Source organism: Triturus cristatus, chromosome 3_1, assembly GCF_964204655.1.
Source record: "Triturus cristatus chromosome 3_1, aTriCri1.1, whole genome shotgun sequence".
Taxonomy (NCBI): Eukaryota; Metazoa; Chordata; class Amphibia; order Caudata; family Salamandridae; genus Triturus; species Triturus cristatus.
In genome coordinates, this window is record NC_140583.1 from 561197374 (window position 1) to 561222825 (window position 25452).

Consider the following 25452-nt stretch of genomic DNA (forward strand, 5'->3'; position numbering starts at 1 on the left):
TTACAATGACTTGCTGTAGGGAGAGCTGGATGTTGAAATACTATAATTTACTATTCCAACTCCAGTCTGTGCAACAGTAGGGAAGGTGTTGGATTTTAAATCCAACACCTTCTGCCCCCTACAGCAAGTCGTTGTAACGACTTGCGGTGTAATGGTTTGTGATGTAACAACGCAGTTGTCGTAAAGACCGCGTTGTAATGGCATGTGAAGTATCGCATGCAATGTGAACGATGTTTCCCATCTGTAACACTACAAGCACAAGCTCCTACTGTCTTCATTGAGCCAACTACAAATCCCTATGCATTGAAGTCACCTTTGTGTCACCAAAGTGAATTGATAATAACAGCCTTTTCCAATGTCAAACAGTCAGGTATCTTGGGTACAAAGTAAGGTATGCATTCACTTATCTAGATCCTGTCATATGCCTGAAGTATTGACATATCACATGTGTAGCAATACGTGAAAAGCACATTGATGTGGCACATTTGGCTGAAAAAGCTGGCCACCTAGACATAATGCACATCCCTAAGACTCCCCCCCCCACCCCCAATTTCATTGTTAAACGAAGCTACTCCAACTCATGTTGTGACAAAGAAGATAAAGCAGTCACAATGCAAAGATCAATAGACTGACACACTCTACCACAACCCAGAGGTCCTAACGCTTGTGGCTGTGCCACTGTTTGAATGTGACATATACACACCCTCAACATTACTTGACACATAAACACTACTTGACAACCCTGACCCACACTTAACAACAAACATGACACTCTGATAGCACATACATCCCCTATCATACAGGTAACCATGGCAATTATGGTGCATGATATCTCTGGGTGGAAGATCAAATATGGGCCATCTGTGCACCAAGACAGAATATAAAAGCACATCACGTCAGCGTGATGTGGCCTATTTTCAGTTTACTAATAATGTATATGCACAGACTTGCATACTCTAACTGTGCGTTAAGCTCAGAATACTGATGTACATGTGTCCGGAATGTAGTGCACAACTAAACAATCACACCATATTATAACTAGCTATCAACTCCTGTGACACCAATTCCTGTACCATAAGCCAGGTCCTCATGCAACGGAGCACCAAGCGAAGACCATGTGATCCAGGTCCAGTGAATTCAGGACAGCAAGATACCAAAAGTGACCCGGTCCTCCTGAACTAAGGAGACAGACCCGCCATGATCTGTCCCTACTATCTTCTCAGAGCCCGGATGTAATGCACTGCTCCCGACATCATAATGTCTTCTAGTAGCACCAAAAAGCGGACTCACAAAGAAGAGGTAGATACCTGAGATCTCTCTTGGATGTGCACTGTTGCGTCTTGCTGTAGACCACCAATCCTTCCTGTCTGACTTGCCTGACCCTGTCGCCGGTTTCTAAAATGGTGGCTCCCATCGCGGGGCTCTGCGCGGCACTGAAGTCCGACAGGCGATCCTACTCAAGCGGCCTGCCCTTCAAGGGACCTGCTTTCAAGCTATTCAAGTAAGCACTACCTGTACACTCATCTCTCTTGGATGTGCACTGTTGTGTCTTGCTGTAGACCACCGATCCTTCATGCCTGACTTACCTGACCCTGTCGCCGGTATCTAAAATAGCGGCTCCCATCGCAGGGCAGGCGATCGTAATCAGGTGACCTGTCCTCCAAGAAAACTGCTTTCAAGAAATCCAAGTAAGTGCTACCAGTACACTCATCTCTCTTGGATGTACACTGTTGCATTTTGCTGTAGACCCCCGATACTTCCTGCCTGACCTGCCTGACCCTGTCGCCGGTTTCTAAATTGGTGGCTCTTATCGCGGTACTGAAGCCAGACAGGCGATCCTAATCAAGTGCCCTCCAAGAGACCGCTCTCAAGAGATACAAGTAAGCACTACCAGTTAACTCATCCTTATCCATGTTCACATTCCTACAAGGTCGCAACAACAAATATCTGACATGCTGGCACAGGTTGCCTGACCTTAAGATGGCGAAACTAGCTGCACTCAGAATGCATTCAATTAAAGTGTGTTCATCATTATTCGCCCAAGAATCACACTCTCTAAAGGAGCGGTCCCGTTTTCCCACGCAGCATTTCAGGCGGTGTATCAATCAGGCATCTCCTATCGCTTTTCGGATTTGGAGCTACCAATCGAACTCAGCTGTATTGCCACCCATGCCACTTGCTTCTTAAACTACACCTAAAATGGCGACAACCTCTTATCTGCTCATGCTATAAACGCAATAGAGCTCCCTTAGCTATCAATCCACACAGCTATTGGCCTAGCAGTCATGGCAGACAGTATCTAGAATTTCTCTGGAAAAAGACTAAAGAACTACGCCCATCAGGCGGAGAAACTGGAAACAGAAAACTAACAATAAAGGGTCTAATTCCTTTATATACAATTAGCCAATTCTGAACAGTATCTGAGTGGGGTTCTAACTCCTAACCACTTAGTTTACTCTGGTAAAAGAACAAAGGAGTAAGCCCTCCATCACTAGCCAGGCTGAGAACCTGGAAAGCGAAAACTAACAAGGGTATAATTCCTTTCTCCCTAGACAGGCTGGGAAATTAGGGAACTGAAAGATGACTTTCTATAAGAAGGAAACTAAACCAATTGAGAATCTAAAATCAACAAATATTGGATAAACTCCCGCTCGCCAAACCACTAAGGTCCTATACCTCCTCCAGCACCTCCTAGATCTGCCCCTCCTACTCTATTATCCTGTGGATACCCCTCAGCAGAGACCCCTTAGCGGAAACCCGCTCAACTGTGCGCAAACGACATCAAGACACCCACAGAGGCAAGATGCCTCTTGCCTCATCAACCTCCCTCCGCCCGTCTACGAAATGTTTAAAAACCCATGGTCCTAATTCTTTCTCCAACATCTTCCCACCGAATCTCTCACTCAAAGCAAAAAGAAACTTCAAACATAGGTTGATTAGACAACTCCCGGAAACTCTCATCGCCAATGTATACCACTGCTCCTCCAAAGGCCAACAGAAAATGGATCTCATCTTCCACACTCATCGTCCCACGAAATGGAACACCATACTTAGATCCCACCTCCACATATCCAAAATAACTAGCACCCCTCTCAGCTGCAAACTGACGATCTCTAACGTGAACCACCCTTCACTCAGCGGCAACACATCTGCTACCATCTACAGCAACGATACAGTCCTGATTCAAGTCAACAACACCAACCTACACTTTTTTGACTCCCTATTCCACATGCTACGGAACGCCATCACTCACTTGCACTTTAAACACTCACACAACCCCATATCCCTATCCCCCTTTCCCCTAACCTACCATCCCCTCACGCGAATTCCCAAAACAATCCCGACTCACTCCACCAAAGTTTATCTCACCCTCTCCGACACCACCCTCTCTTCCTCTTACACAACTTCCCACTCGCACACCAAACGCTTCTCACCCAGAGCATCTCCAAGATATGTCTCTGCTAAAACTCCACATCCCACTCTGACCCTTCACCTCCCTTCCCTTTCCTAGCAATTCATCCATACAGACAACCATGGGAGCTGACACTCAATCTAAGTCTCCTAACTCTCACCACCCAACAATACTCAAAAAACCGTTGCTTAAAACACAACAAGAGTACTCCCACCATATGTCCTTGTCCAACCACTGGAGTAACATTGGTATCAATGACACCGTAAGTCAACCTCTCACCGACAGGCTCTCCACATCCCTAGACTGTCCCACACAAGTCACCCTGAACCTAAACTCTCTTACCCCCTTCTCACTGAATATGTCAGAAAGACTCTCTCTGGTGGAAAGCCAACTAGTGATTATAACACAGGCCTAAGCAAAATATAATTGAACATCACCACACATCTAGAGCCTATCCAACGCTTACACTCCCCTCCTATAGACTCCAACAAACAACACCCAAGCCCTCACAAGTCACAGCCACACAACTGGAACTCAACCCTTCTCGCTAACCTGCCTCAGAGACCCAAAAGAACAAGTGCCGCAATGTCCATGAAAGAGGCGACCGATCTTGCCAACTCCTACGACTCCTCTACAACTAGCAACCCTAGCTCCACGATCCAGGTAATCACGGGATTTGGGAGAGACCACATTACACCAAGAACGGAGAGACCACCAGCCCTCCTCACAAACATACCCATGGCCCCTCCCCAGAAGATACCTTACAACAAGACGACCCACTGCATGCTCATAAACTGCATATCTGCGACCAAACACGCAACAGAACTGGCGGAAACCATCCTAACCCACAACATCGATATAGCATTCATCACAGAAACGTGGCTGAACGAATCCTCCTTACCAATCTTTGACATGCCCCCTGGGTTCTCAATCATAAACAAAGACAGAAAGATCTATAGTGGTGGGGGTATTGCAATCATCCACAAGAGCACCATCTCCATAACCGAAATAGACTCCTTCTCCTACAATACATTTGAATATCTATCCTCCACCATTAAGACTAAGAAAAACAAAACGATACACTGCCACCTCCTTTTACCATCCGCCAGGCAAAATTCCCTCTTTCAGAGAACAACTTTCCGACCTGATAACTCACTGCTCACTCTTAGACTCCAACAACATAATACTAGGGGACCTCAACCTTCATTGGAATGATGAAAATAACACTCTGATCCAATCCCTAAATGAACTACTTCTCAACAATAACCTGATCCAACACTGCACAGCGCAAACGCACAATAGAGGCTCAATCCTGGATGCCATTATAGCTCAGGAAGATACAGTTACTGTAGACCACATCCTTTCTGTCGACTGGTCAGACCACCATCTCATCCTATTTCACATTAACCATCTGACTCACTGCCTTGCATGTCCACAGGATGCCCTTCATTGGGCAAAAAATCTAAGACAGATTCCCCTTGCTGACCTGGAAGAAAGAGTAAGAACACTACTTCCTCCAACACGAATGACCTGTCTACAACTGAGCTTCCTTCACACTACAATACAACTTCAGGTCGGTCTCCAATCTCCCTCTCTTATCCAAAATCCTGGAAAGATGCGTTCTCCTCCAACTTAACCAACACATTGACAGCAAAAACCTTCTAGCCTATATTTTGACTCGTGCCCAAGACGTCTGAACAAGAATCGACACAAGACAATGTTGTTTATTGTAATACTGTATAACTGATTGCATCACGATATATGTTGTAAAGCGCCCTGATACCGTTGGGTCTGACTAGCGCTATGTAAAACTCTTAAATATATAAATAATAAACATACATAAGTAGGGTCTTAGTAAGTACAGAAACACAGTCTAACTTACTAAGCATTTTTCATGGACCCACACACACCATCCACATGAAATAGGCAACTAATGTGAATGGCATTACAACCATCCTAATTCCACTACAAAAAAAGCCACACTGCATAGACTGCTTGTATACAATGGATCTGTAATGTAAGGGGAGTCCTTGAAGACAACAGGGCCAGGACACAGTCTGATTTTTACCTACCTCCTACTCTCCATTTGGACAGGACATTGAGAATCAGTCTCAACTGGGACTAATGGGTATTGGCACAAAGTTGCATCCACATGTGGCATATTTGTCATTGGAAGTACTTAACAAGATTCACTGAGGGAGCAGCAATTGGCCGATATCAATTAAGTCATATTTTGCAGTTTACACATTGCTCTGTGTACATGAGTTACTAAAGTAACTGTCATGTACATAGAGTCAAAACGCCTCCAAATATATTGACAAGAAGATTCGCTTAGTACACATCAAATACATATGCAACATACATCTCAATGAGTTTTGTCAGTTGACACACTTGCACTGTGGACTTAGAAATCTGCCTAAACAATGAATACATACACACTCCTAAACAAACCTCATGCGGACAGTGACACCCAGCCAGGTAGGTACACAAATCCACACAACTTCCCAATAGACTTACCTACTCTATGAACCATAGGCTATCATTGTAATACTAACAGAACTGTACTCACACATCACAAATTACACATGAATGACAACTAACAGCAAGATATATATTTGGATACATGAATACCAAAACAAAAACACAAATGCTTTATTGAGCCTCCATAGTGCAATGTCCAATGGCCAGTCCAAATGTCTATGATGTGGGCCAGCAAAGTGTGGCTCACCCAAACCTGCCTTCAGTAATGCTGCCGAGGGATACCTCCCCCGGAAGGGGCATATACGGGGCAGGCCAGGTACCAAAAGAAAATAACTGGAGTGGGTTGGTCCTTGGGATGGCTGGGCTCAGGATTGGGGGTGTCGGCTAGGTCAGAGGGAGTGGAGGATGTAGATGAGAGGGGCTGGGTTTCACCAGTTTAGGGGAGGGGCAGTGGCAGGACAGAGGAGCTTCTGGGTTGCTTGCTGTTTCATTTGGGTCTCAGTAGGGGGCTGGCTTGTTGTTTTGGGGCAGGATGTAGAAGGATAGGGCAGGGGCTGCAGAGTCTTCCTTTTAGGTTTGGTTGGGGGTTGGTCAGTTTAGGAAGGGAAGAGGTCAAGGGCAATGAGGTGGAGTTTGTGGGCCAAGGGTAGGGGATGTGGAGGCAGAGGGTTGTGACGTATTTGACATGTCTGTGTGTGCTGGTGTGGTGTCTGTCGTGGCTGTGTGTTATGGTGTGCTGTCTGCCTGTTTGTCTGTATGTGACCCATGTGGTGCAGTGGATGTTGTGTCTGCCTGCATGTAAGTATATGTGGAAGTTAGGGTGTCTTGTGTCTGCTGAGTGCATGAATGTCTGTCTTTGTCCTTATTTATGTGTGTTTGTGTACTGCACGTGGATGTTGATGTGGATGAGTGGTCAGGTTTGCGTGTGCTTTGGTCAGGTATGTGAATTGGTACTGTGGATGGGGATGTGGCAGGGGGGTTGAAAGCTGGATTTGGGTTAAGGGTGCCGTGCGTGTGGAGGCTCAAGCTTGAATGGATCTCTGTAAGGAAGACATGTCAGAGTGAATGCCCTCCAGGAAAGATACCATCTGAACCTGCTGGATGGTATGCACCTGGAGGGCATTGAGCACTGCTGTCTGACCCACAGAGATCTGCCTCGGCAGGTCAATGGCCTCTGCACTCAGGGAAGCAGGGGATGAGGTGCCTGGCACAAAGGAGACTCCTCCCCTTTTAAGGGAGCAGCCATCGACAGGTGGCTGGGGAGCAGCAGTGAGGGTGGAGATGGTAGTGGGGTGGTGGTCTCAGATAGAGCAGACACAGGTCCAGGGGGATCCACCACCACCAGGGAGGGCTCACTGGAACAGGACTCTGATGAAGATGATCCAGCCGTCATGCCGGTCAACTCCTCAGGAAATAACATCAAGAATACCAGTACTGATACTAAACTTTCTGTCCACTTTTTTTGTGTGGGAACATTTTGAAAGACAACAAAATGAGCAAAGACCACTTTTTCCGTCTATTTAATCAATCAATTTTATCTATTTTTCTTTTGATTCACCATAATTTGATAGTGACTTTACAAAAAACAATTCAAACAAATATCACAAATTGATAACTGTAAACATATAAAAAACTTTCATTACTCACATTATTTACACACTTCATTCATTTCAAATCATTCATTGCTCATTTTGTTGTCTTTCAAAATGTTCCCACACAAAAAAAGTGGACAGAAAGTTTAGTATCAGTACTGGTATTCTTGATGTTACTTACGGTAAGAGGCTTGGCCTTACTGATTGAAGCCTAAACCCAGTTTATGTTCAATTGGTCAACTCCTCAGGGACACTCCCATCACCCTCTGTGCCACTAGTTCCCTCTTGCTCACTGGCAGCATGAGAACCACTGTGGCCAGCTGCTTCCCCAACATTCGTGGCACTGTTTCCTTCTCTGCCCTGGTCTGATGCTCAAAAATAGATTTGAAAAAAAAGTTGATATGTACTTGTTACATGGGTGTAATAACAACTCTACCCTCATTGGCCAACATTATAATTTGTACTTGGATGACAACATTAGGTTATATAGAGTCAAAAGCACATTACTGAAAGCTACAAGACCTGTATGCACTCTCACATAATGGTGTCAGAAACATAGTTTGATACAACGTAATGTTTCTTCTTTTCAACATCTTAACCACATCTATGTTCCAGCTGATCTTTTTGTCTTTCACTCCTTATACCATTGTAGTATACCACACTTACTTCATGTGATCCAAGGGAGATGGACCTTCTATTAAGAAATTGAATAACATTGCAGCCTTTACTTAAAGCATATATTGAGCTATCTCTAATCCAGAGCTTGGGGAAAAGCAAGTGCCCTACTTCAGGTAACATATTTTTTATAAGCCACCATCAAGATGTAGGAGTCATGTAATAGGCTATTTCACATTGAACACATTACTGTTGTACTTCTGTCCATTAGTAGATGAAACAGTTCCAAGTGTCACATGTGTAACTCAGAGGGAAGTTACACATGAAATAAAGGCTTAGCAAGCCAAAACTTTCTGCTACAAGTATTGTGTCATGTCAGCTCAGTGCAATAATCAAATGTTCTGTGGGCAGATTGCAACACTTTTAACCCCTTCGCAAATTCTGAATTCATCAAGGGGTCATTTGTAGATCCTTTAAGGTTTCTTTATAGAATCTAACTGTTGAAAATAGGAAAAAATAAAAATGAGTTGAAAAAAACAGTCATTTGTGCCAAAGTTTTCACCTGTAACTTCTTCTAATTATGACAGATGTTTGAAAGCAATATAAAGCTACATTTGCTTGACCTTTCTGGTTGTGGGGATATATAGGACATGTAGGTTCACCAAGAACCCGACAAACCCAGAGCCAATAACTGAGCAGCGTCTTGCAATGTTTTTGTTATAATGTACCGGGTATATAGCAATTAATTTGGTAAAATACAGCAAAAAATCGAGATGAAAGACACCTATGTATTTCTGAAATTGGAACAAAATATAGAGTTTAGAAACAGTAGCTATTTGCAAATTTCCAAAATTGTGAGTACCCATACTAGGATGAGAATTATAGGACATTTTTCAAAGTGACAGGGGAATCCATGATGGGGTGACTTGTCTGGCTCTCACCAGGTTCTGTTACCCAGAATCCCTTGAAAACCTCAAACTTTGTAAAAAATAAAACACATTTTCCTCACATTTTTGTGGTGGAATGTTTTGGAATCTGCGTGCATCCAGAAAATTCCACCCACCCCGCATTCCCCAAAGTCTTCCGAGAAAAACGGTACCTCACTTGTGTGGGTAGGCCCCGCAACAGGAAAGGTCCCAAAACGCAACGTGAACACACCACATTTTCACAGTGAAAATAGACCCTTTTTTTGCAACAGAATCATTCTACCATTGTTGCTGCTTTAGTACCATTGCTGCTCGTTTATTGAAATTTTTAAATCTGTGTTTTATTTGTGTCAGAACATTCTGCTTTTTAAATATCTTCGTGACTTCATTGCACTGCCGCATTGCTATTTGCACTCTTCCCCCTCCCACCTTTTGTCCGCATTGCCTGCACCTTAAAATTAAGTTTTATAAAACTCACCTTTTGGGTGATTTCTCGCTGCTCTTTCCCCCGACCGCCATCTTGGTTGTGTACTCGCTTCTAGGACGCCATTGGGGGCAGCGCTCTAGCGTTTACGCCGGGTTACTGGCAAATGTTATTTAGGGAACTAGATCTCGGCGCGAGGACCACGAACAGAATCATTCTACCATTGTTGCTGCTTTAGTACCATTGCTGCTCGTTTATTGAAATTTTTAAATCTGTGTTTTATTTGTGTCAGAACATTCTGCTTTTTAAATATCTTCGTGACTTCATTGCACTGCCGCATTGCTATTTGCACTCTTCCCCCTCCCACCTTTTGTCCGCATTGCCTGCACCTTAAAATTAAGTTTTACAAAACTCACCTTTTGGGTGATTTCTCGCTGCTCTTTCCCCCGACCGCCATCTTGGTTGTGTACTCGCTTCTAGGACGCCATTGGGGGCAGCGCTCTAGCGTTTACACCGAGTTCCTGCCACACGTTATTTAAGGGTCTAGTATGCGAGCGCGCAGCGCACGCGCGCAGCGTCGCGCCGGAGGAGCGCCAGAGGAAAGCCCGTCTGCGCCCGTCCGCGCTGAGGACGGGCCGCAGGCCGGGCTGAGCCAGGGGAAACCAGTGCCCTATATTAAGGTAATCCATTCATATGCTATGAAGGACTTGCTAGCTATGAAACCTAGCTCGCTCTCCTGTCCTCATAGGTATACCCCGGAAAATTTCCGGGAAGGATATCTCTGTGATGTATGTAGGCCTAATTTACCTATTATCCCCGATTCTAACAGTAAGGTTCAGACCCCCAGCCATTTGCCTAATGAGGACTCTGCTGAGAAGGGCTTCTTGATCAATGCCCGTTCTATCATTAAAAACAACATCTACTTCCACGATTTCGTGACTGTTAGGAATCCAGCATGGGTGTTAATTACGGAGACTTGGGCTACAGATACATCGGGACACGATCTCCTTCTAGCTATTCCAGAAAATTATGCCTTACAGAGATTAGACAGAGGTAAACGTAGAGGTGGTGGCCTAGCTATTCTGTATCGGTCGCATCTCACGTGCAGAATCAATGCTCTGTCAAAAACCTCAGACCCTTTTGAGGCTCTTTATTTTTGTATCTCATCATCACCATCCTCATCGTTCTCAGGGATTTTGTTGTATAGGCCCCCTGGACAGAGATCACAGTTCAGCAATGACCTGTTTAGACTATTAGAACCTTACGCTGGCAAACCCCATTTTACCATTTTAGGGGACTTCAACTTTCATCTAGACGATATTAGATGTAAAGATACTATATCTTTGATAGACCCTCTAAAGGTCTGTGGCTTCATACAGCTGGTCAAGGAACCCACACACAGAGCAGGTCATACGCTAGATGCAATTTTTACTAATGACTCTCAGGTTATGACTGGTCCACCGGAGCAACTAGTTTGGACTGATCATCTAGCAGTACCGATTGTACTTACCATCCCTAGTAAACAGTTTTCTAGGAGAATAGACTCCTCAAGAGAATGTAAACGAAACTATAAAAATATCTCAAATGAGTCCCTGGCCCCGTTTTTTGGAACCTTTGCCCTGTCTCTGGACCCAGAAAAGGCAGCCACAGAACGAGTTAACTGCATACAGAGGGCTGTGGAGGTCTTAGCGCCGGCCACCCCTAGGTATGTCGCGAGGCGAAAACCCTCTGCTCCGTGGTTTGGGGAACAACTTAGGCTCATGAGACAAGGATGTAGAAGACAAGAAAGACAGTGGAGGAGGACATGGGACACTAAGGATAGAAAGTTGTATAAAAGTTCCCTAAAAATCTATAAAACCGCAGTTGTCAAAGCCAAACAAGACCACTTCTCCAACATGACTACATCCTTGACATCATCGAGGGAACTTTTTAAAATTGTAGATTCCCTCTGCTCATTACAGTCACCTGATCCTATACCAGGCTCTCAGGAACTCTGTGATAATATCTCCAGCTTCTTCCATACGAAAATTGTAGATATTTCCATGCAACTGGAAACACAGATGAAACGGCTGGGACCTCAAATAGCCACGGAACTGTCAATTTTTGAAACATGGTCAAAGGATCCTGATAAAACCTTGACTAATTTCCCTCCTGTCACTCTGGAAAATCTTAACCTCCTCCTGAATAGGACGAAGTCCTCGTCTCCTTTGGACCCATGTCCGCTTAAAATTTTGAAGGAATGTAGGGAAACCTTTCTTCCCTACATTTTGGAGGTTATGAATCGTGCTCTTCAGCACGGTGTTTTTCCCTTGGCTTGGAAGAGGGCCATTGTCAGGCCTCTTTTGAAGAAACCTTCTTTGGATCCTGAAGTGTTAAAACATTTTAGACCAATTTCCCTTCTACCTGCCCCAGCCAAAATGCTTGAGATGCACCTGAACCATCATCTGTCGGCATTTCTGGACGCTTCGGGATTCCTTGATCAGACTCAACATGGTTTTAGAAAACTCCACAGTATGGAGTCTGCACTCATTGTTGTGACTAACAACATCAGAATGAATGTAGATAAAGGACAGACCATGATGCTGGTCTTACTGGATTTGACAGCTGCATTCGACACCCTTTCTCCCTCAGTCTTAACATCTCGACTGAGGGAGTTGGGGGTGGAGGGGCCCGCCCTTGACCTTCTATCTTCCTTTCTTGAGGTTAGGGAACAAAGGGTCAAAATGGGCAAATACCTCTCCCCTGCAAAGTCTTTGCAATTTGGGGTGCCACAAGGGTCGGCCCTCAGTCCGACCCTATTCAACATTTACGTGGCACCTCTTGCTAGACTAGTAAGATCTCAGGGGATGGAAGTAGTGTCGTACGCAGACGACACTCAGATCATGGTGTCCCTGTCACAGTCTGTCAGCACCACAGCGCTCAGCTTCAGGAATTGCATGCAGTCGGTTGCCGACTGGATGACTCTCAATTCCTTGAAGCTGAATGGCGATAAGACCGAGGTGCTGATCTTTGGAAAGGACAGGGACGCCTGGTCGAGTGAATGGTGGCCGGCATCACTAGGAACATGCCCGACCCCGTCACAATCGGCAAGAAACTTGGGTGTTATCTTTGACGCTGAGCTAGCTATGAATCTACAGATTAATAAAACTGCGGCTACTTGCTGGGGAGTTCTAAAAATCCTTCGTAGAATAGCTCATTACTTATCACCACAGGCGAGAAAGCAAACAGTCGTAGCACTGGTTGGATCTAGCCTAGATTACTGCAATGCGCTATATACGGAGATTAACAAGGGACTGTTACTCCGTCTGCAGGTAACCCAGAATGCAGCAGCAAGATTTGTTTTGGACCTTCCTTTCTCTGCCTCTGCCACATTAGCCAGGAAGACTCTCCATTGGTTGCCCATTGAGCAACGTATCTCTTTTAAAATTATCTGTTTAATTCATAAGGCTCTGACAGCAGAATTGGCCGATGGACTGGGATCTCTGCTGTTTAACTATGCACCCAGCAGATGTCTTAGATCTTCGCAACAAAACCTCCTTGTTATCCCCCGCATTAAGAAGACAAGATGGGGAGGTAGAGCTTTTGCATCAGTGGCTCCTAGACTATGGAATGCTCTTCCCTCTGAGCTTAAAGCTATATCATCTCTGCCCTCGTTTAAGAAAGCCCTTAAGACCTGGCTCTTCGGGAAAGCATACTACTAAACTGCGCATGGTGATTCAATTTATTATGTTAGGCGCCTTGATGCCCTTTCGGGCTAAGTTTGCGCGTTATAAATTTATTTTCATTTCATTCATTTCATTCAAAGTGCCTAGCTGTAGATTTTGAACCCTAGCTCTGCCGGCACCAAAGGAGGCCTAGCAAATCTATACATTTCTGAAAACTAGACACCCAGGGGAACCCAGGATGGGGCGACTTGACTAGCTCTCACCAGGTTCTGTTACCCTCCCGGGGAGGGCACTTCACGGGCCACTGCCCCATCTGCCTCCGGGGGGGACAGAAAGACTGTGGCATTTCTTTGGGGGGTGTGGGCATTGGCATGTCCATTGTGAGCTGACCTTACTCCTGAATAAAAAAAAAAATCCTGATGCCTATTTGGCTCTCTGCCCCCCCCCGGGGGGCACAAAAGGGGCTATTACCCCCATATGCCTCCCGGGAGAGGCAGACAGACTGTGGTAATTGTTTTTGGGGTGGGGGCATTGGCATGCCCATTCTGGGAAGGCCCCACCCCTATATCATAAAAAAAGAAAAAAATCCCTGGTGCCTAGTGGGCTTTCTGCCTCCTGCGGGGGCAGATCAGGAGCTACTGTCCCCATCTGCCCCTGGGAAGGCAGAAAGACTGTTGCATTGTTTTTGGGGGTTGGGGGCATGGCCTGCCCATCTTGGGCAGCCCCCACCCCTAAATCAAATGTAAAAAATATCCCTAGTTTCTAGTTGGCTATCTGCGCCCCCGGGGGTCAGATTGGGATCTACTTTGGGCAGCCCCCACCCCTACATGAATATAAACAAATTCCTGGTTTCTGGTGAACTACTGCCACCATCCGCCCCCCCTGGGGGGGGCAGAAAAATTTGAGTTTTTGTAGGAGGGTAGGGGCGTTGGCATGCCTGTTTTGGGCAGCCCCCACCCCTAATTCAAATTAGCAAAAAAAATCCCTGGCATCTAGTGGGCTTTTCGCCACCGCGGGGGGCAGATTGGGGGCTACTGCCCCCATCTGCCCCCAAGGGGGACAGAAAGGCTGTAATTTTTGGGGGGTGGGGGCATTGGCATGCCCGTTTTGGGCAGCCCCCACCCCTAATGGTAATTGCCCAAAAAATACCTGGGTTCTAGTGAGCTTTCTGCCTCCCCAGGGGGGCAGATTGGGGGCTACTGCCCCCATCTGCATGGGTTGTGGGGGCAGAAAGACTGGAATTTTTGCAGGGGGGTGGGGGCATTGGCATGTCCGTTTTGGGCAGCCCCCACCCCTAATTCAAATTGGCAAAAAAAAATCCCTAACGTCTAGTGGGCATATTGGGGGCTACTGCCCCTATATGCCTCCCAGGGGGTGCAGAAAGGCTGTAAGTTTTGCGGGGGGGGGTTGGGGGCATTGGCGTGCCCGTTTTAGGCAGCCCCCACCCCTAATTGTAATTGCCCTAAAAAAATCCTTGATTTCTAGTGGGCTACTGCCCCCATCTGCCCCCCTGGGGGGCAGGAGACACTGAATGTAGCCAAATTTTTGGGGGTTGCAAAGGCCCTTGCCCAAGGGGCCGATATGCCCACCCTGGTGGCTAGTGGGTGGCTCTCTGCATGGGGATCGCCCTCCTTGGGCGATCCCCAAGCAGGGATCTACTAGGGAGGGATACCACTGGAAAGGGGAGATTCTTCCCTTCCCAATGATACCTCTCCCGTCTTTCTACGTGCTCGGGGGGGGGGGGCTGAAATAGCCCCCTGAGCACATAGAAAGTGAAACTGAAATGGGCCTAAAGGCTCATTTAAGTTTCGGTTTCTATGAAATGATGACAGTGCGACGTGCATGCTGATCGTCATTTCAGGGAGACCATGAGGAGTGCCTTGGGAGCTGGTGAAGTTCTTCCCCAGCTCCCGGGGCTTTTGGTGAGAAAAAGAAATCCCTCTGGTGCCTGCACCAGAGGGATTTCTGGTGCCATGTGGTAGGACTGCCTGGAGCCATCCTGCGCACATGAGCACTGATGCACATGACAGCTCCCAGCCATTGTGCTCATCGAAGGGGTTAACAGTTTGGCATTATCACACTGTCAATGACAATGACTGAATATTACTTCAGAGACATGTGGCTTACTATACCACCAGGCCAGGTAGAATCACTGTGTGGCACAATATTAGTGAAAAACATTTTACTTGAAATATTTTGACAACAATTTTTTTTTTATCGTGTACATCCTGCGGATGTCCACATCTCGCAAGGAGAAGTCAGCCTATCTCTCCCTAATAATCATAATCATTCATATATAGGCTTTCCTGTTTTTAGTTTCTATTTTTGATAAATTCTGGTGGGATTTTTTCAGTTTTTTCAGTACCTTAAAAAACAGTGGTTATCAGTGGTTACACATTTTTGCGCCATTAAAAACAACAGAAACAGTGTTTTTCCGGTGTTTATGGAATTTTAATTTAATTTTAATTATTGCTTGCTTTCTGCACTGATAGTGCATGTGTATAGGTAGTGTGTGCACAGGGTATATGAGCCAAATACATTTTTACTGCACCAGAATGGATTACTAAGTCAATAGCATTCTTCATTAATTCTGAAGATTGTAAAGATGCTTTCAGCATACCATCTAGCAAGTGACAAGGATCTCTTACAGGGAAGCACTTCAGCTCAGGTATCGATTTTGACAGGCCATCATACAACTTGTTCATATACGTAGCTGAATTACTGCAAATACAAACAATATCACTCCAATCTTAATTGAACTTGGTAGGAACCTTTTTCAGCAGCATTCCAAGTGACACTGTGTTCCATGTTTACCAAACGCCTGGTGTCATGTTTTCACCACTATCTCAGATGCTTGGTGACAACATTCTTTTCACACATACTTGTCACTACATCTTGCATTGAATGTTTGAAAACTGGGGTGTTTGGCAATTCACTTACAATCAATACTGACTCACTAGAAAGGGGGGGGGCAGATGTTCAAAGGATTTCACCCATTCTCTGTCTGTGGGTAAATGTGATGCTACATATAAGGAAAGATTCTAATTAAACCAGCCATTTTACCTATCAGTGAAGTCAAATGTAGCCAAAATTTCAAATATGATTTTGATATTTCCAGATTCTCTTCAGTTTATAAAATAACTAAATAAGACCTAAAAATGCATCTAAACACTGCATCTTTAGACCAAAGACCACAAACCTAAAAAAAGCAGAAGGAAGAAGAGACAATGTTTTAGTGACATCCCTAAACAACAAAACTCAAGCAGAATAATGTTAGCCCAGTCTTTCTTAATACTACCTTGTATAACAAAGTTTAATTGTATTGGCCCCTTAAGCACAAAATAAAAATGATTCTTTCACTCATCTTTTCCTTTCTTTGAATGGCACTTAGTTTGTGGTTGCAAAGGTGTTTTTTCAGTGTTTATATGATTACACCAGTGATGGCTATTACCTTTCGGTGGGGTTTTATCCGTTATTATAGGTTTAAACCTAAAACCAAGTAGCCTATTCATATATTACCCAGCTGGAATGTGTAACTTTCACATCCATGTACTTACCCCTTGTTACCACCTAACACCTTCTTTGTTAGGCACTCACAGACACCTGTTGTCACCTACATATAGTCCAAGACATAAATTCTGCTTAAAATCAGAAAGGTTGTATTCTGTCACTCATTTATGGTAAGGTCCAGTCTGACATTTGTCATCATTACACATAAGTCTACATTTTGCCAGCTGCTACATTGTACAACAGATAGCACCAGTGCTTTTGTAAAATATTTCCTACAGATCAATCACTACTTACGAAGGCCTGCAATTACACATTGTCTGCTACCTGGATGTATTGCATGGCGTGTCACAGTCAAGTTCACAAGTATCAAATAACACAAAAGTGTTGTTGTCTCAATGCAAAAAGTGTTGTTGTCTCAATACAGAGACCAGGGCAAACAATGGTATTTTGGATAAACTATGTTGCGCATCACTGAAATACATAAAGGGTTTTTTCTTACGCATTGTGTTGTCATGTGCCCATTATACAATGTCCCATATTCAAGGGACCTAATCATGCACCAACAACTATTGTTGCATATGCTTCATTTTACACATTATATAGGTCTCGATTGTCTCAAAACCTAGAAGTTATAACACTGGCTAAGATAGGTGAACATGCATGGTATTGTACGAAGTTCATCAAGGCACATACTCAACCCCTTCTTGATGGTTTCTGGCTCTCAACTGCCCATCGAGGATGTGAGGCATTAGGAGGGTCAGGGTGCTGCACAGTCCCCAGCCGGACTTCAGCGATCTTCTTGGTTCAGCCTTTCAGGCGCTGCCACCATTTTCGGCAGTGGCCACTGCACAGTGTGACCACCATGGTCCTCCACAGAAAAAACTTCTGATGGGCATTGACCTATAAGGATAACACTTAGTACACATGCAAAATGTTCATATCCAGGTACCTTGTCACATAGGTCATGAATAGGTAGCTTAACCAATATCCAAGTTAGCATACTAGAATTCTCAACACTACACCTGTTGTCAAACATGCAACATTTACATATTTAATAACAAATTTTTCATTTCCTGTTGACACCACACTCTAACCTGACCTTGCCCTAAGTGAGTATGCAAGACCTCCCACTACACTGTTGACCGGAGAACAACACAGGTGGTATGAAATCTGATAACTGATTACCTCAGCACACCCATGTCTTCTACGGAAGGGAACAGTCGTATTTTTGCCCTGGACATACACCTAACTAGTATGGTTATTTACCAATGATTACACTGTCTCAATAAAACATTGTTAAACATGATCTACACATGGCCTGAATGAACATTATAACCCATATACCTAGTCGCCTTCCTACATCTGACACAACCATTGTTGAACACTGTGATTTGCTATGTGAGGGCCCGTGACATAACTGATGTAATGCTGATATTGCTTCATGTGTGTGAAGTTGTTGTGACTGTATACATTAACAACTTAACCACATATGCAAATGACATTTCACATTCACCATTAGAGTTTGATTTGCCATGACTCCAAAAGCAAATGTATTTTAAAATATGACAGAAAACAAGTCATCAACTGATGTGTACATGCCTAACTAATACACCATAGGAAGTTTGTGGTTGATGACATATTCACATGAGAACGGTGATATAAAGTCCAGAACAGTACTGACACACACACACAGCTGTGATACTCTTAAAACAATTGGCTACAGATTCAGATGTGTGTTTCATTGCAACAATGTGCCCTATGTGCATGATTAGCTGACACTTAAAATATGTATTCTGTCAGAATTGTTCTCACCTGCTCCTCTGGTGTACTATTCAGCAGTTTGTACAGGGGACGGATCATGTCTATCAGCATCTTCAGCTACTCTGGTATGAAGGCAGGGGCCATGCTCCCTGTACAGCGAGACAATGTAGCTCCCAGAGGATGTGAACAGCAGTAGGTAGATGGGAAGGTATGTAGAAGTGCAGTTTCTGAAGGCAAATGATCTGACTTACATCTAGACTGCATAGGTGGTCTTCTTTGCAGGCAGTCACAGGGATAGGTCCACCTTGGTTGCATTTTCCCGAAGTCGTCCAATCGCTTCAATTGCTGCCTGTCACTCCGCCTACCGCACCGGTGCAAAATATCCGTCAGTCCTCGAGTATGATTGTTACATTAGTAACGGAAGCTTACCACGTCGATCTTCACAGTAGGTGGACACACTCAGCGAGCCTCAACTATCACCATAACAAGTTATAGCCCATGGCGGTGTCTGCCTTGGTTCTGCTCCTCCAACCATGAATTAGAATGAAGGTGTGTTTGGGGAAAGAAATATTGGCAATGTTGTTTTGTACTACACCATGCCTGCATGCACTATATTGTGTGTTGAAGGAGCATCCAAATCAAACGCCTATGATTAAGTCACCTTTAGAGAACCTGAAAAACTTGTTGGCAGGCTAAACCAACATTAAAGTACACAGTTCAGTTTCTGATTTTCCACTTATCTCATGCAGAATGCTGCCCATGTTCATTAACAGGTGCAAATACACCAAATAACATTATTGGAAGCCATTGCCAGCCAGTGTGCAATCTCCAGGTGGAAAGGGGGTGTGTGTCTGATGATGTATGGAATCCTACCTTCCCAGAGGGCCAATAGACTGAAAAGTTCAAGCACCCTACTGAGGCATTGCAAATAAATGGGTGTTAGACCTGTCAGCCCTAGGGTGGTCTACCCCGTTTTTTGCCCTTGTTGCCTCATTTTTTTCCGCCATCTTTTTGTTGGCCCTAGGTCTCTGGGCGCCTTACCACTGCTAAACAGTGCTGAGGTGCAGGTGCTCTCTCCCAACAACATGGCTGCTATAGGTCCCTGCTACGGCAGAGTGGCCATTGCATACACACACTAGTGGGTAGGAGCAGGCTGGGACATCGTGATACGTGGAAGCTCCTGGAACCTTCCAGCTCTGGGAGGGATTATGATTTGCCGCCTTTGCCGGAGGGTCACCTGACCTGGGGGTATAAGAGGAAAGGAGGGAAACCTGACTAGTCAGTTGGGGCACCACTGGACCTGGGGGAACCTCTGCCGGAGCGTAGGCGGTTGGGCCTAGGGGAGAAACCTACACTACTGGGACTGACTGAGTCTAGGCCCTGCTGTACCCAAGTTAGATGAGGGACTCTGCCTGCCTGCTGATCTTGCCTGGCGAGGGGGGCAACCCAGGGGACCATCTCCAGGGTGCTGCAGGGACCCACCCTGCCTCTGATGCCTGCCAACTCAAACCCCCCCTCTCATAAGCCTGCCAGGGGGACCTGCCATCTCCTTTCCCCTCTGAGATAAGTGCTGCCCTGGGAACATGGACTGGCGTGGAGAACCCTAAAGGACCTACAGGTAAAGCACTGTCCACCTAGCGCTGTGCTGCCAGAACTGTGCCCTGGGAAATACGTGCCTGCTGTTGAGCGCTGAGTCGCCTCTCTGTGCCACTCCTCTGCCCCACCGCTGAGCTGTCGCTGTGTTTCCCCCTGTATGGACTTCTCTGCCTCAAGCGCTGTGCCAGCTCTTAGCGCTAAGTCATTATAGAAACCTTGAACTGTTGGGCCCTTGTGTGCGCGACCTACCTGCACCGTTGTCACCGAGCGCTGCAAACCCTATCCATCACCGTGGGACCTGTAACCTAGCGCTGTGAGAGTGGTAGCGCTAACTGTCCTCAGTCACCGCCGCGGGCCCTCGCTCTGCTCAAGGGGAAATACTGCACCAACCTTCACCGCTGCAGCCCGGGACCCACGTACTAGCGCCGTGCAGCGGGGAGAGCTCACCGGGTGAAGTCTGCCACCGTGGCCCTAGTGCCCCCTGCCCCCGGCGCTGCTTCACTGGAGATCCACCGCCATGGCCCCCCGAAGCTCGGGAGGGCCGCCGTGATAGCGTGGGAGGCCGCACAAGGCCCGGTGAGTGACGTCAGCCGTTCCTCAGGGAAGGCACGGCCCCATTGGTCCTGGTGGCCGCGCCCTCGAAGAGCTGGCCACCGATTGGCTCCCGGGACGAGGGAGAACCCGGAACCGCCTCAGTCATCGTCATGGGGGTCCGAAGACGGAGGGAGCCCCCGACCTGCCCCAGGCCGGGACCGAACTGCAAAGCCCTCCTTGGAGGCCGGGCCCACAGGAACACCCCCAGAAGTGGCCCAACCTCGGAGGGGACGGCGGGGCTGCCGGAGAGCAACCCACGAACCGTGTGGCAGCCCCGTGACCGCCCCTCGCCTCCCAGGAGCCGCAACCAGGCCTCGGGCCCCCCAGGTAACACCGTAGTTCCCTACTGCTGGGCTAAAGGGCTCACCAGACTGCCCAAGAGAGAAGTGTAGTAGGGATTATTCCCGCGCTGGTCATGTAAATGAGTTAACTGATACCGGGAAACCACCTACAATGATCATTTAAACAGCGTAACTGTTACCCTGGAGAATTACCTGCGATTACCTATCGAACTACTGGAATGAATTTGCCCCCTGTTCTGAGCCAACATGAATCCTAAGTTGCCCTGAGATTTCTTGTACTATTCCCCTAGATTAAGTTGCGCCCGTGTTGGGGCTAGACTGATTTGCTTGTGGCCAAAAGGCTAATGGTGCTGTTCACTTGAATGGATTCATACCTGTTTTAATCTAAATAAACGAATTGTTGCCCTGCCAGTCACTGGTTCATGTATTTGAAGTAAATGATCGTTGCTCTGTGAATATCTACTTGAGTTAACTGTTGCTCTGAAGTGCCCTGATTGATTTACTGCAATGAATTAATTGCTTCCTTGCTAAGTACCCGCATTATTCCTGAAATGAGTTGATTCACCCTGATTTGACATAGATAATGGATCTTGTTTTTTACAAAACAACCTTTTGTGGTGTCCTTCATTGTGTGCGCGTGGCTGAATCCGTGTGAGTGAGTGCTGCACCAGTGCTTTACACATTGCCTTCAGGTGCCTTCCTACCTCGCGCCAAGCTACTGTGTCGGAATTGGTGACCCCAGTTCTAACAATGGGACATTGTAAGTGTTCTTTATGTACTATACTGCATATTAAGAAAGATGTACATTGTCAATGGGTTGTGTATGTTATTGTATTTGCAATGCAGACATGACAACATGACAGTGCCCACCATGTAATATTTGTCTGCATGAAGTGTTGAGTGAAACTCAAGATGTATGTGGTGTACATGATGCAGTACATAACATGATCCTACTGTGTTTACTACAAAACGTGCTCAGTCATTAAAAAACAAAAAAGTCATTTGTTCTTGGCTTGTGAGACTTGGACTATGTCCTGCTTGATTTTGCCAAAAAATCGGTCAGTAGTGATAGGAGTCTTATGTACTTCCATTCCTGTATAACAATACATTTGAGACATTCAGAAATGACATGTATGCTGTGGTATATTTAGAATCTTTTTGTTCTGTGAAATACTGGTTTGCACTGCCATGGACTGTCATGTGTGGTTACTTGGTCTTTGTTACATGTTGCTGGGGACATTGTGATCTAACACCTACTGTGTATACACTCCACCCATAGGTTTTGCGGAGGAGCTGGAAGACAGCCTCCCGTCTACAGGCTCTTTCCTGACCTACAAACCATGGAGGAGAGAGACGTGATCAGCTATTACCATCTCAATAAGGTGCCAGCAGTTGGCACCTTAATTGTGTCCGCATTGCTACTATCCTACATTCCTGACTCCCAAAGTTAAGGTGATTGCAGTATTTATTGCATTTCTTCAGCCGCGGTCCATGCAGGCAATAAGATAAAGCATTACTCTGATGAAAGATGGAGGAGACCATCAGTTGCCACCGGCTGAGGATCCGGCACTGGGCAATGAAGACAGTGGTGAGGAGGAAGGAGTTGAATTGCAACAACAGCTTTTCAACAACTTATTTTCATGACTGTAAGTACGCACTGAGATGTATCTCCCATTCCACTGTATTTGTTGTGTAGCTGTGTGGACTATGTGTATGTACACATCAGAGTGTAGGATAAGTGGGCTCATGTTTGTGCAAGACAGGCTTTGGATATTGTTATAGTTACATGCACACTGTGTCATTCAGGCTTAACTAGTGTTAACAATAACATTGTTCTGGCTGAAGTTTCAGTTTTCTCTTACTTGTGAGACATGATTTGTCCTTGCTAATCTTATTTCATCTTGTTGTTTCAGTTTACTTTGCCATGTCATCAACTGAGGGGGGTATCTGAGTTGTGCCATCACCAGGCATATGATGGTGTGTCTGAGTACAACCTGATCAGGGAATGATCTTGGGAATGTCTGGCACAGACTTAAATCATACATATTTGTTATGACACCTGCTTGCAATATTAGGAATGGAAGTTTCTACAACGCCAATGGACTTTCATCCCATCATGTGTACTTTGTTTTGCAATATGTGTACCATCATGTGCTCAAATACAAGGTGGTTGTGAGATAAGACCGTGGTAATTCCGATTCATATCACCTGGATAATCAATGTGTAAAAACTTGATGTTGCTGTAAATATGTGTCCTCATTGTATAAGAAAAAGAAACGATTTATTTTGCATATGTCTTCATTGTATGTCACAGTGCAAGCACCACACCACTGACATGCTTGTAACCTGCCTAAAGATGCAGCACAACATGTTGTAGTGGGACCTGTTCACACTAGCCACTAGTACAGTCCTGTTTGCTTTTCTTTTGTGTACTGTTTGTGTATGGCATTTATGGTGTTTGCGATCTGCTACCATGTGTTCACAAAAGTGTTTCGCATTGAAGTTTGTATTGTCTGATGTAGCTCCTCCTAAATTGTTGTTTTGTTGATTGCACATGACAAAATAGGTTGGTGGCAAAAATTGTTGAGTGGGATGTCAACTTGTGATGATCGTTCAGACAACTGACGATCTGTAAATAGGTACCATGGACTAAAGTTTGTATGATAAACTGAATCTATATAACTATCTTGTGGTGTCACTTTTTATTGACTTTGTGGCACTTAAGTTACAATTTGCATGTACTTATTGACCTAGGTTGATTATACTTTCCTCAGAGTGATCACATGATAATTACAACAATTTGAGATAGATGTCAGAGTGGAAGAGGTGTGGTGCAGAGGCCAGGGCTGCTGACTCAGGAACATGGTGGCTCACGGTTTGATCCCTGGTGCCGACGGCAGGTTAGCCCAGCACCTTGTGACTCTGGGCAATAGCATGCTTAATCTTCCTGACGTCCCCCAGCGCTGGTACACGTCTCCGGAAGTAGCTGTGCGCTTTACAAATGCTGGTATTTATTTATTTATTTAAAGGCACAACATGAGCTGGTATTAATGTGAAAAGTGTTTTTATTTGACAAACATGGTGAATAGGTGATTACACACAATATGATTCAGTAAAAAAAGAAAAGAAGTTAGTGATGTTGACAGAGTTGTTGGTTGAAATCCAACAAATCATAGCCATAGTTATCAGAGTCCAAAGTCCAACAGTGTACTTCTATCTGATGTGGAACATTTGATATGTATAGTCAACAAAGTGAACTGTTAGAGCACAAAGAAGGATATCAGGTGCACTGTTTTTTACTGGCTGGTGGTTGTGCATTGCCATCCGACACTCCTTTATCTTTCTTTGGATGTCCCTTCACACGTCGGAGTGGGGGGCAACAACTGGAGACTGAGGATTCTCTGCCAGACTCAGAGTCCCTCCCTGTAGCTTGGGCGGATGTTGAGGGCACAGATGGAGTTGTCACACAGGGAGTGGTACTTGTGTGTGAGAATGCCTGGTGGAGGGTGGTACTGATCTCCCTCAGCACCCCACGACTTCATCCATTTGGTCATTGAAATGCTTAAGTCTTTGGTCTTGGGACGCCTCCAGTTGTTCAATGTTCCGGAGGAGTTGAGAAACCTGGCCCATTGCTCCCTGGTACCCCTCATGGGCGTCCAGTACCTGGGAGAGGTTGGCCTGGGCATCATTGGCACCAGCTGTTTGCCGACGTGGATCCACACTTCCCCTCCCACCACCCCTACCTCCACAGGCTGGCACGGTTTGTGCCTGCACAGTGGAACATGATCCTCCTTCCTCATTGACTGGATTTGTGTTGGCTAACACCGGAGTGGACTGTGTTGCTGTGTTGATGTTGTTGCCCGTGATTGATAGTGTGTCTGTTGTGGTAGGGATCAGCTGTGTGTTGGTAGCTGTGGTGAGAGATATCGCAGTGGATCCTGTTGGACATGCTGGTGCTGTCTAGCGAGCCTGATGGTCCAGGTTCCTCCTTCTCGTCCTAGGGTACAGGAGAGTCTCCTTCACCGGGGAGCTCATTCAGGGTTGGAGTCTGAGACTGGCTTGTTTTTTCAGTCTGCATGGAGGTGTTCCCAGATCGCCATGTTGGTACAGATATGATTCAGTCAATTATGTGGTTAAACATTGTACCTCAACTGGTACACATTAAGGAAATGCCTGGATCCCGAAACAGTTTTAGATGGATGATTTGGTACCTATCTCCATGATGTTAGCCTTTATTTGGCATACACAATCCAATTTTATCATGGTGTGGATTATGGCCTCGCTCCACCTCTGTGCTCATATGATCACATTCTCAAATGTAATAGAAACATGTCTACTGACATTGACTCGTACCTGCTACTCAGTAGATGGCACTTGAGGATTAGTGAGCTTCACCTCTAAATAATTGGCATGACATTCAATACTCATCAATTAGAAATCTTAGTTGGTGTTATTCCTGTGTGCTGTTTATGGTCTATGTATCATCAGGCACATTAAAGTAACAGCCTATCTGTGAACAATTTGTGTATTGTCCAGTTAAAAGTAGTTATGGTGTGAGTGATGTGCTCATTCCT

General features: G+C 45.5%; 1 long non-coding RNA gene across 1 annotated transcript in view; it reads left to right on the top strand.

Annotated features, from left to right (window-relative positions):
• LOC146860564 (uncharacterized) overlaps positions 1-23522 on the top strand; it is a 69719-nt gene extending 46197 nt beyond the window's left edge. The window contains exons 2-3 of the long non-coding RNA XR_014979173.1: positions 22158-22524; positions 22792-23522. This is a non-coding gene — a long non-coding RNA (uncharacterized LOC146860564). The remainder of the gene's footprint in view (positions 1-22157; positions 22525-22791) is intronic.
• The last annotated feature ends 1930 nt before the right edge of the window (positions 23523-25452 follow it).